Source organism: Chelonoidis abingdonii, chromosome 2, assembly GCF_003597395.2.
Source record: "Chelonoidis abingdonii isolate Lonesome George chromosome 2, CheloAbing_2.0, whole genome shotgun sequence".
Lineage (NCBI taxonomy): Eukaryota > Metazoa > Chordata > Testudines > Testudinidae > Chelonoidis > Chelonoidis abingdonii.
Window position 1 is genome coordinate 218846037 of NC_133770.1, and position 19751 is coordinate 218865787.

The 19751-nt window shown below is 42.8% G+C and overlaps 1 long non-coding RNA gene across 1 annotated transcript in view; it reads left to right on the forward strand.

The window, feature by feature from the left end:
* LOC142046380 (uncharacterized) overlaps window positions 1–18568 on the forward strand; it is a 43029-nt gene extending 24461 nt beyond the window's left edge. The window contains exons 2-3 of the long non-coding RNA XR_012655345.1: window positions 16599–16774; window positions 17536–18568. This is a non-coding gene — a long non-coding RNA (uncharacterized LOC142046380). The remainder of the gene's footprint in view (window positions 1–16598; window positions 16775–17535) is intronic.
* Window positions 18569–19751: the final 1183 nt, after the last annotated feature.

Consider the following 19751-nt stretch of genomic DNA (forward strand, 5'->3'; position numbering starts at 1 on the left):
GGTGCTTTGCTGTCTCCTTGTTGGTATCACTCGGCTGCGTGCGTGTGCTCGCCCCGTGTGCTGTCCCAGCTCTGCAGGTAGCTGATGCAGCAGACCCGACGAGAACCCCCAATGACCACAGACTCTAGTAAGGTGCAAAGTCATGTCTGCTAGGTTTATTGCGATCTCGGACACAATGGCAGTTCCCTGTAGGTTTCTTAGCCTAACTCAGGGCATACTATGAGAAAGTGCCTCTTGGCAATGGACCCGGCTCAGTCAGTGGCGGGACTTTCCACTGCCCCCTAGGCCGGACAAAGACATCGCCCCAGGGATACATTCTTATACACAGGTACAAAAAAGTTACACATCACTTCTGACGTATTGAGGTGCAACCTCTCTACGCAGTAAGGTACAACCCCTCTATGTAGATTGGTTCGATCAAAACAACTCTATCCATCATTTTACCCTTTTACCCTGTCATTGGGATGAGTCAGTCTGTTCCTTGTTATCTGTGTGGAATGTGCAAGTATGTGAATGTTCTGATCTCTAGTGTTCAGTACCTTTTAGGTACTATCTTTTTGCAGCATCAGCCCTTTCCTTGCCAGCTTCTGTGAGCAGGGCCTGCCTCTGGCTCACAGCTTAACTTTGCTTTATGTTAGCAAAGTCTTGACCATTACTTTAGTTCAGGCCTTAGGCCTCATACCAGGCCTCTGATACCAAGGTTTATGTCTTAGGGCCTCCTCTTACTACACTGAATAGAAAGTGTGCTAGAATTTTCACTCTGTCAATAGCCACTAGTGATGGACTTTGTTCCGCCTACGTGCGTATCCATAGATGTGATATACAGCTGACATTGGGTCAGTGAAATGGTTCAACATAAACAGTCAGTGTTCATATCCTGTGTGAGACTTTACTGAGCTGTGATGCCATGGGGGTGGGCTGCAGGCCTGAGAATCATGTGAGATGTGTGTCATTGGGTAGCACTACATACCAGGTATTAGTGCCTTGGGAATCCGGCACTTCCCTTTCATAAATATGTAGGAGAGGATCTCAGATGACTGAGAAGGGTTTATCTATGCAGGAAGGGCCTTTGGCATCCAAATACAGGGCTTTCTACCTGGATTGGTGAGGAGGGGAAAACAACTGGAAGCAGAATCCTTACCCGGGCAACCAGACATTCAGTTTATGGTGGATTTTGTCATGGGAGTTTTGTCAGTTACTGTATATTTAGTCAGTTTTTCTCGTAGTTAAACTAGCTTCTATGCACACAAATAAATCCTAAGTACTGGAGTTGGCCCTGATCTCCAGAACAGTTTTTTACTGGATTTCACTGGTCTCCTTGGTACTGAAGCAGCAGTATCCCCCTAATATAATAAACATTTAAATCTCCTTCTTCTGGCTGTTTAGCATTTTTGTTTCTAGTTTGTTGGTAATTGCAATTTCTAGTACCCTACTTGCTACAGTCGCCTGGGTTTGTCACAATGGCAAAAGCCTGTCTTGTGAAGGATGTGACTGTGACTACAGATAATCTGAGTCAGACACCTCTAATAGAAACACCTAAAAGCTTAGTTTTCTCCTTTCCTCCTCCTCTTTGCCTGGCATTGTGATGCTTCTCATTCTACTGTCCATCATCATTCATTTTTTAACCCTAACTTTATTGCTTTATTTATAAGTTTTTTTGAATGCTCATATTTATACCCAACTACTAGACTAACCAAATATGAATATAACCCACAATTGTATACGTACCACCTTGCCCATCTCTATAGGGGTCAGTAACACAATCTGGGAATCTAACAGAAATGATAAAATAAACAACCTATAAACCTCCTCCAACAGAATATGGGGTTTCGTGCCTCTATGTGATTTTACATGAGTTTCATCTACCTCAGAAATGAAATGCAAAATCCCGCACCCATCATGCCACGTTATATGGATTTGTGGGGGAGTCTGGGTCTGTAATCTAATGATTGATCAGATATCAGGACACATGAGGTGGGGAGGTTGTTGCTGACAATTAAAGTAGTGATTAATATTCCTCATTTATTAAATAACCCAGGTAAAATCAGAACAAAACTAGTTTTCTACTAAAATTCAAATGCACTTTGACTCTGTTTCCTGTAACTTTTTCAGAACGCTGTGTGACGGGGAGCACACAGATCACACATGGCTTATGCAAAGTGCAGAAGGAGGGTTGCAGTGCTTTGTGCCATTCTCGCTGAAGTGAAAGGCATGTTACAAGACACCTTTTTAGCTATGACATCGCCTTGCCAGCTGAGACATGCCTTTTACTACATTGACCTGCTGCAGGCCACAAAATACAGCAGCCCTTGTTACTTTTGTTTTTCAAGCTGACCTCTTGGTGACAGTTAATGTCCCTTACTAGAAGGTTCAGCAAAGGTGTTACATATTTTCCTTTAGCATGGCAAATTACATTTTTTTGTTATGTTGTACACACTCACGTAGACACTGACCTCTCCCCACAGTGTGCATGGAGAAATACCTACCAAAGTACTAATCTTCCAATATTCACAATAGCCAGACAACTTAGGTCTGGAATTCTGGCTTACTTTGACTATCCGTGTCCAGGACATGGCCAGTCATGCCCAGTGGTTGGATTTGGAGTCCATCGTCAGGCCTTAGAGTCCAGGGTCAGAGCCAAAATCAGGAATCAAAACTGAGGATCAGGACTAGATTACTTGGAGTGAGGCAAGGCTGCAGGAGAGGTGGGAGCAAGGATGGGAACACATAGACATGATCACACCCATGAGCAAATACTACTGAACTGCTGCTGCAGGGTTTAAGAGCCCATTTGCTGACTCTTTCAACCAATCAGGCATCTCTTTGGTGGGGGGAGGGATAGCTCAGTGGTTTGCATATTGGCTTCCTAAACTCAGGGTTGTGAATTCAGTCCTTTAAGGGGCCATTTAGGCAACTGGGGTAACAAAAAACTGTCTGGGGATTGGTCTGCTCTGAGCAGACAGTTGGACTAGATGACCTCTTGAGGTCCTTCCAACTCTGATATTCTATGATTACAGACCAGCTGGGCTTCTTAGGTTTCCTGGAGACTGGCTGTGCTGCAGACTCTGATTCCTGACAGTCAGCATACAAGCAAGTCAAAGGTGAGAAAAGTTGTTCCAGTTGGAGAGCAGCAGCAAGTCCCACCTGAGATCCTCAGCTGGGAGAAGAGTGAGGTGAACAGCTCTGCAAGCACAGAGCTTCAAAAGTGTGCTCTTAATGAGCCTCATCCAAAGTCCATTTGAAGTCAAGGAGACTTTAATGGGGTGCCACACAAGTGTATGGGCCTGCTTGGCTATATTCCCTTTGCAGGACTAGGGCCAAAATAAGAACATAACACCCATACTGGGTCAGACCAAAGGTCCATTTAGCCCAATATCCTGTCTTCTGACAGTGGCCAATGCCAGGTGCCCCAGAGGGAATGAACAGAACAGGTAATCATCAAGCAATCCATTCCCAGTTTCTGGCAAACAGAGGCTAGGGACACCATCCTGGCTAAATAAGAAAGAGATTTGTAGTTTTAACATTAGTATTTTACCTTTACCAGCCTAGAGTCTCACAATGGTCCCTTCTGGCTTTAGACTCTATGAATCTGTCCACTTTTGTTGGACTAGTTTGTTCTTTGGTGTGTAAAGGAGAGGAGAAAGCATACAGATGCTATCTATCAGTGTCATTTTCCCCTCTGCACAGCGCTCGCACAAAATCTCAAATGCTATTTACCTTTATTTATTGGGAGGTGCCTGTAAATCTATACATGATCCAATTTAGGGATTTTATACTACTGATGCATGTGTATGACTCTAGTTCAAGCTAAGAGCTCTTCCTATGAGAAAGTAGACCCCTAACTACTCTGGTGATCATTTGAAGGTTTACAATAATAAGATACTTTTAGTAGCAACATTTAAAACTGAGTTGTGTTTGATAGAAAAGAAACAGTAATATTTCATTAGTAGCCATAGTCTAGACAACAAATGAAAAGTCTGTTCCTGTGAGGTGGTTTGGATCCTCAATTCCCATTGATTATAATGAGAATTAATGGCATTCCACACCTTCCAGCAAGTGCTTGAAAAACCACAGAGTTGGTCCCAAATACTTCAACAAGAAAGAAAGGGCTGGATACCCCTTTGTGCTGCTCAGGTGACACACAGCAACCAGATCCTGGCTGTAAATGGCCAGTGAAATATATCCCTTGTTGAGGGGAGCTACCCAATTATGTAAGCTTGGTAGAAGCAACTTCTGAGCCAGCTGCCATCCACACTAGCATAGAGGGCATGAAGTGGTGCTTCTCTGATCTTCTATTGGCATAAGGGTGCCTGTCTGACTCTGGAGACAGGTTGATGCTGAATAAGAGAGCCAGGAATCAGGGAACCACATCCAGCTCCCAGACAGCCTCCACTTCCCCTGTGCTGAGCCAAGTCAAAATTCTGTTTTGCATACACGCATTAGTGGCACTCATTAGACAGCTTTCTTCCATTGGTAATACAGTACTTACCTTTATTACGATGTATCATAGTCACCCTTTATTGCCACAAGTTGTAGTATGCTTTTGAGAAAGGAAAATTATTTTGTATAAAAGGTAAATAAATATAAAGGGCAAAATCCAGCCCATTCCTATACAATTGCCTTACAAGAGACAAGTCATCACACCCAAGTACCTAAAACACCTGATCTAAAGCCCAGCAAAGTCAATATGAATCTTCTATTGATGTCCAGTGACTTCACTGGGCTTTGGATTAGGCCAAAAGCAACCACATGTGGAGGGAATTGCATTGTGGCTCGTAAGAGTGCACTAACAGATAAGCCCCGCTAATGAGACAGGACACATGCCACTGCAACCAGAAGCATGATTCAGGGACGAGGGATGTGCTGGTCGAAAATCCAACAGGGGTTATGTTGCAAGAACAAGATGGCTCCACTGGCAGTGTGCACTGTGCTCCTGAAGATATCCGTAGCAAAACAAACAAAACAAACTCCACAGTGTATGCAGCCCACCTAACGTGGCATCCTGCCCCGTGATAGAAAGACTTCTCTGCCACCGGGCACATCTGGCAGCATGTTTTTGTATGGGGTCTGTGCCTACAATGTGCTGACTGTCTGAAATATTGTGACAATTTGGCCTTATATGTTTGATTTCACAATGGAAGCCCTGGTTCTCATTTCAGAGGCTCCAGTTTTAAATTGGGCTAACTCTTTTGGCTTCAATTTATGCCAGAGTCAGTGAGATGCGAATTTGACCTGCTGCAACACCTAGTGGGAGGAAGTACTACTCAGTATGAACAAAGGTTGAGGTTTTGGTCCCTAAATGTATTTTGAAAGCATTTTATACTAAAAAAATCCTCCCGGAACTAAAATTATTGGAGAAATTTATTCTTAGACTATCATGCTGCTCAGTGAACATAGAGGCTCATTATAGTCAACAGTTTTGAAATCAGCTGCTGCACATATATGCATTGAGGATGCCCTGCTGACTGATCCCACAAATACATTGTCAAGTGTCTACCAAGAGAATTACTGGAGTCTTATTTATTACAAAGTTCTATCCCTGGAATACACCGTAGTGGAAAACAGAAGGATGTTCCATGTTTCCTTACGGACTCACTTATGAAAAAGGTGCCTTTGTTGCTATTCATAACTATCTGCATTTATAAGTAATGGAATTCTTCCTCACATGTAAGGATAAATGGACAGTATTATGGCATAATCAACAAGGATGCATTTCAGTGGGGCTAGTCAGAAAGCTATATTGTTGCCTTCATTTTCCTTTCTCAAACCCATGAAGGCTTAATTGGCAGCTAACTTACATTGTGATCTTCTAGCTTTTTAGAATATTCTTTCTTGTAGCAGACTTTTCTTTAATGAGCATTTCCTCAAGGGAATTAATTATTACCTTGACTGGTGTATTCATATGTTTCCATCAGGAAGTTTCATAAATTACCAAACTCTTGACAAACTGTGCAACCCTAAAAATCACATGGAGTCTCTGTACCCACATCTAACCCTATTAAATCAGGTGTGTTTTGTTTTGTTTTATGCCAGGGTCTCTCTCTCTCCCTGTTAAATGACAACATTCAAACTCATTTGCAGCTAATATCTAACGTGAATGTGCTGTGGCACAATTATGGATTTATAGCAACGACACTATGAGAAGAAACACATGTCACGGAGTGAGATGAGTTCAAATGAATGAAGAGCTTCATCACTGCATGAGCATAATTTCTGCAGAGAAAATGCTCATTACAGACCTGACTCTTCTACCTTGTTTACAGTTTATGCAGAGCTTTCAGAAATACTCTAACTGTGCAGCACTCTGTGGGAAAAAAATAGTCACAGTAGCAGTCACCGTATTAACAGGGGTTCAAATCCTGGGCTCCGTACTTCAGTCGATATTAGGACTAAGAATAACACAAAGCGTTAAGAGTGTGACTTTGCCTCAAACACAGAGGAAGTGGTAGCACACAGTTGTGCTGCTCCAGAAGCAGATCAGGGACCAGATTCTGAGTCAGAGTCACAATCCTGCCCCTGATTTCCCCCTTGCTCCAGAGGATAGGTAATATGCACCAGTCTCTAAGCTTGGCACAAATTAGTACCCCGTCTAAGATGGCCAGCAGGTTGGGAGGGAGGTGGGGAACAAGTTCCATCCACTCCCTGCCTACATAGTCAGGAGTGGATGTAGTGGTCTTACTGAGGTTGTTGAATTGAGATACGAGTAGCCCACACAGAGGAGGAAAGAGGTATCTCGTACCACCTTTACACCTCTTTACTCCCCTGGGTGAGAATGTGCTATGGATCACAACTGTGTAAGGACCTCAGAACATGGTCTGAGGAGACAATGGTAAAGTAACATGATAGTAATCAACAGCAAGAAAAATCAGTAATTAAGGCTGCCACATCATTTTTAACTCATTCCATGTTATCTAATAGCAGCATAGATAATACATAAGATCATACTGTGCTGGATGATATCAATGCAATAACTGAGCACAGTGACATGGTTTAGGACAGTCTATCTTTGAATTTCTTTGTGTGAGTAGGTGGCACTCCCACCCTGCCAAAATATGTGACACCATAAGGTCAAACTGACTCTTTCCTAGGGCATAGCTTTATTGATAACCCAAATAACACTAACAGATCTACACTTCAGCTGATGTTTTCTTTCCAAGTCTGATTGTACCTATGGTTTCCTAAAGGATTGCCCTGCCCATACCCTTAGTTTTCTCGGCCCAGAGGGTCACTCCCACTTTTCTGAGATGGAGTTGAAGTTAACACGCCACACACCTACTTCAGTGAGTCAGCTCAATAGCTTTATGTAGGATGATGAGTCCTGCTAAAAGGATGGATCAGAGACTGTGTCCTTATGCTTTTGCCACGGGGACCTTGTCTTCACTGCAGAATTAACTCAAGTTATAACTTGAGCCATAGCCATGCACTAAAACGTCTAACTTGAATGCGATGGTGCTTTTAACTTAGCCCATCATGGGTATAGGCTAATGTTCGAGTTAGCGGAACTTGGCAGCTGCTAACGTGGCCACTTTGTGATGTGGACGCAGGCTAGCTCCACTGGAGTTTCACTGGTTCTCCCACATCTCCCTATAATTCACCCCATGTGCTTGGAAAAGACAGATAAGTTCTCTCACAAGTCACTGGGAAAGCATTCATTGAGCAGCTCAACTGACTGCAGTGCAAAGACTCATATAAGTAGTGCTGCCCTTGCGTGATAGTGCTGGTAGTCAGTGTGGCCACTCACTCTAGTGAGGGAAAGTCAGGTGAAGACACTTCAGTATAGATAACTCGAGTTAACTGTTCGGTGAGAACATTCCCTTAGACTCACACATTTCATGTTACTTTATGTTAATGTAATTTGGGGGGAACAATTATAAGTGTTTTACAATTATCAGGACAAATCCTGGCCCTCTTCTGTGCAGGAGTAAGGGACATATTAGCCTTTTACTCTCACACATATGTTTTATGCTGTCTAGGTGCAGTGTAGCTTGTATTTAAGGTATTAATAGTTTCTTTTTATGCCTTCAGTACATTAAAAACTGAGTCATAGAAAGGATATCTGATGTCAGTCTGCCCTGAAAAGTACAGCAAAAATCTGAATAGTGATAGCAGTATATATAATTCCATAACACATGTAGTGGAGAGATGTCCTTTTTAACATTTATGTCAAATGTTTCATATTAGGAATTGTACAGCTTATATGCCTATTTTTTAGGACTTGGCCTATATTAGAATCATAGATTATTAGGGCTAGAAGGGACCTCAGGAGGTCACCTAGTCCAACCCCCTGCTCAAAACAGGACCAATCCCCAAATGGCCCCCTCAAGGACTGAACTCATAATGCTGGGTTTAGCAGGCCTGTGCTCAAACCACTGAGCTACCCTCCCCCTCATTGTTGTCCCCAGGGCTGCCTGGGGGAGGAAAGTGGGGCAATTTGCCCCGTGCCCCGCTGGTGCTCCCACGAGAGTTTTTGGGGGCCCCTGGAGCAGGGTCCTTCACTCACTCTGGGGACCCCGAAAAACTCTCGCGAGGCCCGGGCCCACTGAGCTTCTTCTGCTCCCGGTCTTCGCCGGAGGGGGTCCTTCTGTTCTGGGGCGGAAGGACCCCCCGCTGCCGAATTACCGCCAAAGGGGACCCACCGCCGAAGTGCAGCCGGGTCGCAGCCGGGTCGCACTTCGGTGGCGGGGGGCCCTTCCGTTCCAGGACCCACCACCAAAGTGCCCCGAAGACCCGCGGCGGGGGCCCCCCACTGCCGAATTACCACCAAAGACCCGGCTGCACTTTGGCGGCGGGTCCCACTTCCGCGGTAATTCGGCAGCGGGGGGCCCCCCGCCCCAGTTCTTCAGGGCACTTCGGCGGCGGGTCCTGGAACAGAAGGACCCCTCGCCGCCAAAGACCCCAGGTCCCTGGAATCCTCTGGGCGGCCCTGGTTGCCCCTTTTAGATCTGAGCAGCTAATCAAAGATCAGAGTTGGGAGTAGAAATTGAGATGGATTCTGGTATTTTCTTTGAAGAAATCTTGCTTATTTAGAAGGACATTACAAAGTCCTGCTTCTGCAAATGAAGCAGCAACCAAAACAGGGGATAACTTCTTTGCTTTCAACCCCCAGGCAGTTGAGCCAAAACCAGGCCCAAAGCTCTCTCTAAGCTTCTCCCCAGGACATATTATGCTTACAGGCTCCTACTTGGCTTTCTTCAGGCTCTCTGTCTTTTTCTGGTTCTGTCTTCTCCCCTCCCTCATAACAAACACACATCTTTACCCAAAAAAATACTCAGCAAAACCACCTCTGCCCATACATTCCAAAACTCCTGGGTGAGTTCACATAATCCTTTTGTATTAGGTGGGGGTTTATGCTTACCTTATCCTTACCATTATGTTAATTGAAGTTCATAGTCATCAATCTTCATGAGGTTTAACAAGATTTCCCCCAGCTCCTAACATTATTCTGCCTTTAGCTGTACCTAAAATAGCTACTTCCTTCCATAATTTCCCATCATTGCTAACACTGGTTGAATTCTGGCTCCGCTAGTGAAAAATATTTATCCAAAGTTTTCAGTATTTTAAAATTGGGTTTAAGTTTAGTTCTAGAAAGGGACATTTCAAAGTGGTGGGATTTTTCTGAACATATCCACCCATACTTATTCTCACCAAGAATGACTGATTTTTGGATAGCGTTATGTGCTATCCAGCAATGAGGGAATAATGCAAACATTACTAGTGAAAAATAGCTAGAGAAATCTCTTTTTAAAAAAATTTAAGGTCTCCTCCCAAGTGTGACTCTTCCTACATGACTTTGGCTTGCTCACTCCTGAGGTGTTCTGTAGGGGAAGGGTTTGAAGTTTTCTGAATTTCATGTCTTTGGTGGTCAAAGACAAAATTCTCTATTTTCTACATATTACGGGGGCACACAAGGAAAAAAACCACACACACACACACAAAAAATAGGCCTAGGGCACTTAATATTTTATTCTCATGCACATACTCAAAAAAAATAATAATAAAAAAATCTTGTGATGTAAACCAGTCAGTCTGGCAGCCTGAGTTGAAGCGCTAAACCGAGTAAGGCAAATTGGTTTCCAGCAGTTTCGAAACAAACCTCAGGAGATGGCTGCCTCTGTACAAGCAAGCTAAGCTATGCTTTACACTTATGGCATTAAAGTCCAAACCTCACATCAGTAAATGAGCATCTGAGGAAAGCTAATAAGAACTCCAGGTAAATAACTTTAAATCTTCATTGTACAGATTCTGAACTGGATTTTTCTCTAAAGATTTATTAAGTCTTGAATGTCCAAAATGTACAGTGGAGTAAAATTCATTAGGTAGTGGTACTAGTCTGGGTGTCTGGGCAAATCATTCAAGGCAGAAGAGTGTAGATAAAATACAGTGGGGTATGCAAGGGTTTATTTTTCTTACTTTGCTCTGTGAAGAGTGAATGCAAACTAAACTGCTTTAATATTTGCTTGGTTTGACTCTTAACTCTTTCAGCTTAGGCTCAAAATACAGTATGCACTAGACCAGGGGTGGCTAACCTGTGGCTCCAGAGCCGCATGCGTCTCTTCAGAAGTTATATGCAGCTCCTTGCATAGGTGCTGACTCTGGGACTGGAGCTACAGGTGCCAACTTTCCACTGCTCAACCCCAGACCCTGCCCCTACTCCACCACTTACCCCAAAGCTCCCTCCCCTTCCTGCCCCCTCCCCTGAGCCTGCTGCTCCCTTGTTCCTCCTCCCTCCATCCCAGAGCCTCCTGTACACTGCAAAACAGCTGATTGCGGCGGGCAGGAGTCACAGGGAGGAAGGGGGAGGTGCTGACCAGCAGGGCTTCTGGCGGGCAGGAGGTGCTGGGGTGCAAGGGTGGTGCTGATGGGGGCTGCCAATGTATTCCCGTGGCTCTTTGGCAATGTACACTGGTAAATTCTGGCTCCTTCTCAGGCTCAAGTTGGCCACCCCTGCACTAGTCACATCTTATGACTAATTATAAAGGCAGAAAAATATTAATTCTTTCACAACTGAGTCTGAAGAATCACTGTCTGAGGATCAGCTAGAGGAACTGCCCCCTTCATAAACTGTGCGCTGAAGTTTTTACACTTATTTCAATAGGAGGCATTTATTTGACAGAGCTCTGTTATTAGCAGCCTGGTTTCAGTTAAAAGTCTGTTCATTTATGTCTTTTTGCGTGAGGATTTCATGTCATGGATTTTATAAATCACATCAAGCTACTTGGCATAAATTTTCTTAGATGAGATTCAATAAAGTTTCATTTGGGTAAATTGTGTTTTTAGCAAAGACCCAGTTAAAACAGGTCTGGGTTAATTTCAGATTGTCTTTCCCACTTTTAAAACTGTTTGTGTGTGAGAGAATGAAAATTTAACATCTGATTTTCAAAAAGGTGTGTAGATAACGATACACCTATTTTGTGCTTGCATTTAACACAATTTCATGTGCAAAATGGATGTTAGCATAGACAAAGGACTAGTGCATCTAACTTTCCATTTGCCCAAAGAGTACCCTGTTTTGAGTATATAATCCTGGAAATTGTCTGCACAAAGTAGATACTCAATTGCACTCATTTTTTCTTTTTTATTGTGTTTACTGAAAGTTTTATATTATATACACAAACACACCTTATTCAGTTCAAATAAAAATGTACAAAGATAATAAAACAGAAAAATGCAATTGAGAAACATACCCACAGATCACAGGAACCCCTTGAAACTGAATATACTGCAGAAAAAGGAAACAGAATTAAATTAAGAAGACAGGATTAGAGAAGAGAAAAAAAATTTTTTTTTTGCAGTTTTAAAATCTTATGGTCCCTGAAAGGTATGAGATTGACAGCCACAAAGACTAAAATCCTCTCATATCCACAGAAGAGATGCAGCACAGAGAGAAATATTTCAAGCTTCTTCACTCCCCACCAATGTGTCTTACCTCTAAACTGGAGATAGCACCTCTGGCCATGAAATAGTAGCCCACTCTTCTTGCCCATTCAATTTCTTCTCTCTGCTGAGATTTATAGGGACGATGCTAATTTATGTTAAGGTGGTTTTGGGATGAGCACTGCTGTCCTTTCAGAACTGCAGTGGGACCACCCAACTCATTTCACATAGGCCGCCATGCGTCCATCAGATGGCAACAACTGTTGATCACTTCCCGCTTGGGTAGGATTCACATTTTGTCACCAGTTTTGTTAAAAAATTTGCTTATTACAAATATGCAAATAGCTGAGGTATTGAATTTTCCTTTTCTTTCACTGTGCCTCAATCTGTCATACTGAACGTTATGACTGTGGATTATCCTGGAGTCCCCACTAATTAAAGATTAATCTTTGATTAAAAATTAGGTCATGTGATGAAACCTCCAGGAATACATCCTGCCAAAATCAGCAGCCCTAAGTGCAGGAGGGTGAAGAAGTAAAATCAACTCAATCTTGGGCCAACATGCAGGACTGCTGCAGAGATACATCCCCTTGTTACCCTACAGCCACTGTTCTACCCTATGGGCTGCACAGCAGCTGCAACCCCTCCACACTAGCTGTTGGGGTGACTGGGGCTTCTGGATCAACAGCTTCTATCCTGTCCCACTGCCAGCTCCAGTGTTCACGCAGTGGAAAAGAGGTGGTGGTACTTTTCCAAGCTCCTCCCACAAAATAATCTCTGCCCACAAGAAGCTGCTAACAGTAGTCTGTGCAGATGTTCAGCATATGATTATGTTCTCTGGGTTGCTTGGGTTCAGCAGCTCTCCCTCAGTGGGGTCTATGTACACCCATGAGCTCTGCTGGGCTTCTTCAGCTTGGCTCCCTTTGAGGGGGCACCAATGCCCCAATGGACTCTGCTACACTCCTTGAGATTGGCTTCTTCTTGATTGGGGGTTGGAAAAAAAGGGACAGTATCTCCTAAACCCACTCACTGATGGTGGCAAAGTGAGCTGTCACGCACAGTAGATTGTGCAGTTCTTCGTAATATGATCCTCCCTCACTTTTCTCAGATATGTGAGGATACATGAAATTGTTAACAATGTTGACGTTTACAGTATTATCATTAGACGTGAGTTCTCACTCACTGCAATGAATTGGGCAGATCACACCTCTCAGTGCTATTGTTTTAGTTTCTGGTTGTACAGACAGATATCATTGCAGCAGCTGCACTGAGTTCAGGTTTTTCTAGCTATTTTAGCAATCACAGAAGCTGGAGACTTACTTTCTTTTTCAAATGACAGCTTAGGTTCATATTGAAAGCTGTTGGTATGTCACCCTGGCCCATACCCACTGAATATGAGCCTTTCCCAGTGCATACCTATTATAGTTTTCTGCATCAAACTTTCATGTAAGGGATGTGCAGGGTCTTCCTAAAGTCTCCCTGCATGGCACCAATGGGTCTCCAGTAGTGCAGACAGCCCAGTGCTGGGCCTGGCACCACAAATGAATTTTGTCCTACATGCACATCCCAGTCATTTTTATGCAAGCTTATGCAGAGAATTTTGTATAAAAAGAAATACTGCCACTGGCATGGTAAATATGTTCGCAAGGAACTCTATTACATATTATTGGCCAGATCCTTAGGTCTTGCTGAGTTGTGCTCAGTGCAAGACCTGTTGCAAGTGGAAAGCGGCTCCAAGGCAACTTTTCCACACACTCCCAGTGCTAGAGTCAGGCAGGAGCCAAGTCAGCCCCTGGCAGAATTTAAAGCAGTCTAAGAGCTACTTACATCTACCTGGCCCTGCAAATGAGTGTGAATGGCAGTGCACATTAGTGTGCGGTGCAGTAACTCCCCCATGTGGATGCCACTGGTGCAAACTAAAAGGTACCTCGTTCGTGTTAACATAGTCCTAAGGAGGACCCCATTAATGTGAATTAGGTACCTTTTACTTCATACTCACAGAGTGTGCATGGGAGAGTTACAGCTCAGCATGCTAGCATGTGGCAATTCATGCCCCTGTAGTGCAAATTGCAGGACCATGGAGACAAGCCTAAATTACACCAGAAATAACAATCCCTTAGAGACTGTTCCAGTAGCTAGGAACTTCTGGAATGCAGTATGCTCTGGATACTTCATTCCCGGCCCCACCAACACCTCTAGATTGTCCTGGCATGTCTCTGAAGCTGGGATGAAGTACCAGAGGTGGGAGGCATTGATTCAGCTACACTGGTTTTATGCCAGTTGAGAATTCCTCAACACCAGAGGAATCCTCGTCTCCCTGTTTAGGGCAGCTTTCCATGCAGCTACTTTGTGCTGCCTGGATAGCTCTAACCAGCCAGACATGGAGGCCAAGCACTGGTGCCTAGATGCTAGACTATAATAGTTATTATTGTAAAGATTTAATTGACATTGCATCAAGTCTGAATGAAAAATTCAAAGATAAAGGAAGTATCAAGTTAACATGCAATTTCATAGTACGTGCTACATGCATCGTATGGCTGCCAAAGAAAATCCCATTTCAATGGCGAGTTGGTAAGCTGATGCATTTTTAAAGGCCATTCGTCCTGAGAGATTATGAATTTATATTGCCTTAGGTTGTATTCCATCATTACAAAAGTGCTAGAATCCTCCTTAAAGTTTGTTTTACCTGTAGAAGCACTGGGAATTTTGTCTCCTACACTAAATTCACTAACCCTGGCATTTTGACATTTGAGAAGAATCTTTGGTTTTACCTGCCGCAGGAAAAAAATTAGAACTTCTTTTAATAATGCAACTGGTGGTTCCACTTATTCAGTAGCCCCAAGCCAATGACACCTTTCCTTATTTTATATACAATCCTCTTCAGACATAAAGGTATGCAGTTAAATGATTAAATCAGTGATCAAACTGTATTCTCTTCAATTTTACTGAGACGTTTCTTAGCAAGGTGTTTGCTCCAAACATCTTCCCCCCAAGATTTTTGAACATAGCATGTTCTGTGAGTACGGGTAAGTGCATAGAGGGGGGCTGTGTGTAACTGTTGTACATTATATCACTGCTCTCCTGTTGAATCTAAAATAAGTAATTTTCATGTAGCCCTAGCATACTTCGTTTCAACATTTCTGAAAGCTTTATGTCTACAGTCACACTTATCTACAGCTTGGCTTGTACCTCGGTATTTTTTCTGCAAATTTTTATTGAATTAAAAAAATGATTTTACTTTTGCTGCATTCCTGCTCCTTTTTCTGTTAGATTTCCATTATTATTCCAGTGAATGCATTTTTTGGCAGGAAGTTTGAAAAAACAGAATTTTGAGCTGATACAAGACAATATCTGCAAAAAGTGCATTTTCAGGTCACTGTAGATCTGGCTAAGAAGGGCTGACATGGACAAATCCAAAGGAAAGGGAAAGCTTTATCAGCCCTGTGCCATCTGACACTAGTGACTCATCAGTACATTTGACATGCCATGAATAGTGTTATTCCTGCACCCTTAGTAAAAAAACAGAATTCTCCTCCTAATCCTGAATTCAGACAAAGGAGCTCATTCATATTTTTTAGCATAGTTCTAAGCAGTCTAAGATGGAGGACCTTCTGTACCACTTCTGTTTAATGTGGTAACTTTTGGTGGAATGCATGAAGTTGGCGGGCCTGTTTCTTTCTAATAGGAGAGACTTCCTAGTCATTTAGAATTTAACAAATATCTCTTCTAAATTGCACACCTTGAGGCAATTTTTGTGTTCAGGATTCTCATAATTTTTTTTCTCATGATCTCCAGCATCAAGTTATGGAAAAAGATGGACAAAATATTAAGAACGTAGTTAATCAGATTTCTTCTTATGGTATTCAAGTACCTATTATTTATGTTCTGGAGAGTGGGGGAAAATTCAAAGTGGTCACTAAACAGTCTAGGCTTTCTGAGAAATTTTAATTGGGTGTCTATCAGCTGCAAAGTCTTTACTACACACTCTTTACTACACACTCTTTCAGAAGCTGTGCCACAGAGGTTGCATAGACTTTGATGACTTGCATAAGCAAGAAGGCTTGGCACGCTGGAACAAACTACTTCACAGGAGAGTGAAGGAAGGGTGGTCTTCATAGCTATATGGATCCTGGAAGATCCTTCTTTGAGAACTGCATCCCAAGCCAGGAAAGCTTTGTTAGAAGGGAGGGAAGTATTGAGGGGGCCCATAGATATGCCCTCAGCTCCATCTGGAGTTTACCTCAGTCTCGAGTCAGAAGTTGGGGCTTAGCAGGGATGATGAGCAAGCAAATGTTCAGTGTCATGTCCAGAGGGAGACAGTTGCTACACCACAGCTGGCTACCAGGATGTGTTCCTGTGGTGAGTGAACCCCTTTGCAACCTGAAGATTGTAAACAGTGGGTGATATAATAGAATGAGAAAATTATTTGGTGGAGAGAAAAGGTTGGTGACGACTACATACAACATGACTACGGCAATACTGCAAACAAATTATTTTGCGTTATTCTCAGGGGTGTATTAAATAAATATGTATTTTTCATCTAACTGGGGTGGCAGAAGCTCCATTGCTGGAAATGAAAAAATAGAATAGTATTTTCGGAGGTAACTTGACCTAACTTACTTGTGCCTCTGCTTTTCTCAGCCACTTGAGAGTTATGCTGTCATCTCACCTTCATGGCAATAAGTATTAAGTATACTTTACTTCTACTCATGATTTATTTTCAGTTATAACATTCTTGGATGCTGTGGAACCTGGCTGCTGCAACACTGCATGTATGTGATTTATAAAAGGGTGTGCATATGTATAGAGAAATTCCACCTTCTACTGCAACAGAAGACTTATCAGTGGCAGATTCCTAAAACAGCATCTTGCCACAGCTGTACATCTTACAGCACTGGAGGTAGGAATGATACAGAGAACACAGACATGTGGTGTATTGTAACAACCTTTCTGATGATCAGGGAGTGTCACTGACCTGTTTTTCATCCTCTTAGCACCAGATGGACAGTCTAGAAATAAACAAATATTTTGGTTCTGGATAAAGTTCTTGGGAAAGGCCAAGGAATATAGAATATTGGAAAAGAGACAATGGAGTGTGAGCCATACAATAAATGTTACCATGTGGAATGTGAACCACCTGACTAAATCAGATGCCTCTAGAGAGGAAAAAAAGGAAACAGCAAATACCTTTATATCCCTTGGAGCCGTCAAAGGAAGCCTGCAATGCATGGCATCAGATCCTCTCAGGTTTAATATCTGATGTGTTTGCATCTCTGATGTGGGGAGTAAGTTAGAATTCCTGTTACCAAAACAGAATTGTAACTCTTACAAGTTAACAGTGCAGAGGTCACATAGCTATACCATGGCCTTATCTTATGCCAGATGGTGTCAGGAAGCATAGTTGTTTCCCTCACTCTCCCAACATTAGGAAAAGCATTAACAGATCCAGACTAATTCTCTATCTCTGTATTTGGAGAGGTTAATTTTAGGCCTTTGTCAGTATAAGCCTATGGACTATCCATACCCAATCTAGTTAGTTCAAATTAAATCTCAATGCATTTCCTTCATTGTTATGTTAATAAATGTCTTATTTACAATAGTATTTCAGAAAGAACATAAGAAATCTGGTAATGACTTGAGAATCTCCTTTTAATTTTTTAGGAGAAAGATTTCTAAGAGGTCTAACAATGGATCAGATCATTCCTCTACCTGCGACAAACCTTCACGAGGAACAGGGAACTTCCTTGAGGAGTTTTCTCTGGACCATTCAATCAGAGAGGTGTGAGTGCATATTTTTCTCTTTCCTCAGCTGCCCCCTTTGGAATATACAAGGTGTTCGGACCAGAGAACCAGGAAATCTCAAGAGATCTGCCAGAGGCCAGACATTTCTGTGTAGAGACCAAGTGATTCTGTGTTAAGTCCAAAGTTGATTTAAGTGAGTTACAAAGGGATCTCACTAAACTGGTCAACTGGGCAATAAAATTGCAGATGAAATTCAATGTTGATAGGTGTAAAGTGATGCACATTTGGAACACATAATCCCAACTATCCATACAAAATGATGGGGTCTAAATTAGCTGTTACCAATCAAGAAAGAAATCTTGGAGTCATTGTAGATAGTTCTCTGAAAACATCTCCTTAATGTATAGAAGCAGTCAAACCCCTAACAGATATTAGAAACTATTAGGAAAGAGATAGATAAGAAGACAGAAAATATTGTAATACCATTATATAAATCTATAGTAACCCCACAACTTGTGTGCAGGTCTGGTTGCCCCCTCTCAAAAAACATATTTTAGAATTGGAAAAGGTACAGAAAGGAGCAAGAAAAATGATTAGTGGTATGAAACAAGTTCCATACATGGAGACATTAGAAAGACTGGGATGGTTCAGCTTGGAAAAGAGATGATTACGGGGGGGATATGATAGAGGTTTATAAACTCATGACTGGTATGGAGAAAGTAAATAAGGAAATGTTATTTACTCTTTTGTATAACACAAGAACCAGGGGCCACCCAATGAAATTAATAGGGAGCAAGTTTAAAACAAACAGAAGAAAGTACTTTTTCATACAACACACAGTCAATCTGAGTGACTTGTTGGGGATGTTCTGAAGGCCAAAAGTATAATTGGGTTAAAAAATAATTAGATACGTTCCTGGAGGATAGCTCCATCACTGATTATTAGCCAGGATGGTCAGGGACACAACCCCATTCTCCTGGTGTCTCTAAACCTCTGACTGCCAGAAACTGATACTGGACAACAGGAGGTAGATCACTTGATAATTGCCCTGTTTTGTTCATTCTCTCTGAAGCATCTGGCACTGGCCACTGTCAGAAGACAGGATGCTGGGTTAGAAGGAGCACTGGTCTGACCTAGTATGGCCATTCTTAGGTACTTGTGTTATGTTCTTATATAGTGCCTCCCAGCTCCTAGCAGTTCTTTCTCATCCTTGGCAGCACAGCTCCAGTGGAGTTATGGTGACAGGGCTTCCAGTTCAGGGTGATCAGACAGCAAGTACGAAAAAATGGGACGGAGGCTGGGGGTAATAGGCGCCTATATAAAAAGTCCTATAAAATTGGGACATAGTCACTCTATTCCAGCTGCTAGCCACCACCCCAAAACATTGCCATGGCATGGCGGGGCTCCACACAATGGTTAATACAGCCAGTGGCTGTATTTACTTCTGACCAGCTTCTCTGACTGAATTGGAGGGGAAAACACACTAGTCCTCCCAAGTCCATGCATGCTCTTCCTCCCCAAGCCACTCTCCAGAGCTAGATCCCTGACTTTTCAGAGCATGCCAGAGATGGTAGGTGGGGGACATATTGCCTGAGTTCTTTTCCCACACAACAGAGCGTCCCCTCCACACACAGATCATGAGGGAAGATGATCTAGGCCAATCTTACTATAGCTTTTCTGGTCTTGTATGTTGTGAAGAAAAAACTAATGTAACTTTAGAGATATCCCATGTGCCTATTTTGTGGGATTTTTTATTTATTTATATAATTGTGATGAAGCTGAGAAACCTCACACCAGCATGAAAAGGTTAAAGAGAGTCTATGGGCCCACCTGGCCCTGCCCTGCTATACCTGTAGCCAATGCCAGGCCTGGGAGGAGAAGACAAGGAGAGAACCTGGCCCAGTTCAGGGCTGACTGGTGAAGATGAAGGAGCAAGCTGCTTCTTTACATGAGGGGAGCATCACTAGGAGCCTGAGAATCACCAGGGAAGAAGTACCGAGTCTCTGATCAAGGAGAACTCAGCAGTAAGTGAACCATGAGATTGAACTATAGAGATATTGTGGGTTTGGGCCCCTCCAATCTTATGTCCACTCCACCCAGAGGACCCTGAGACTGTGGCAGGATACAGCAAAAGG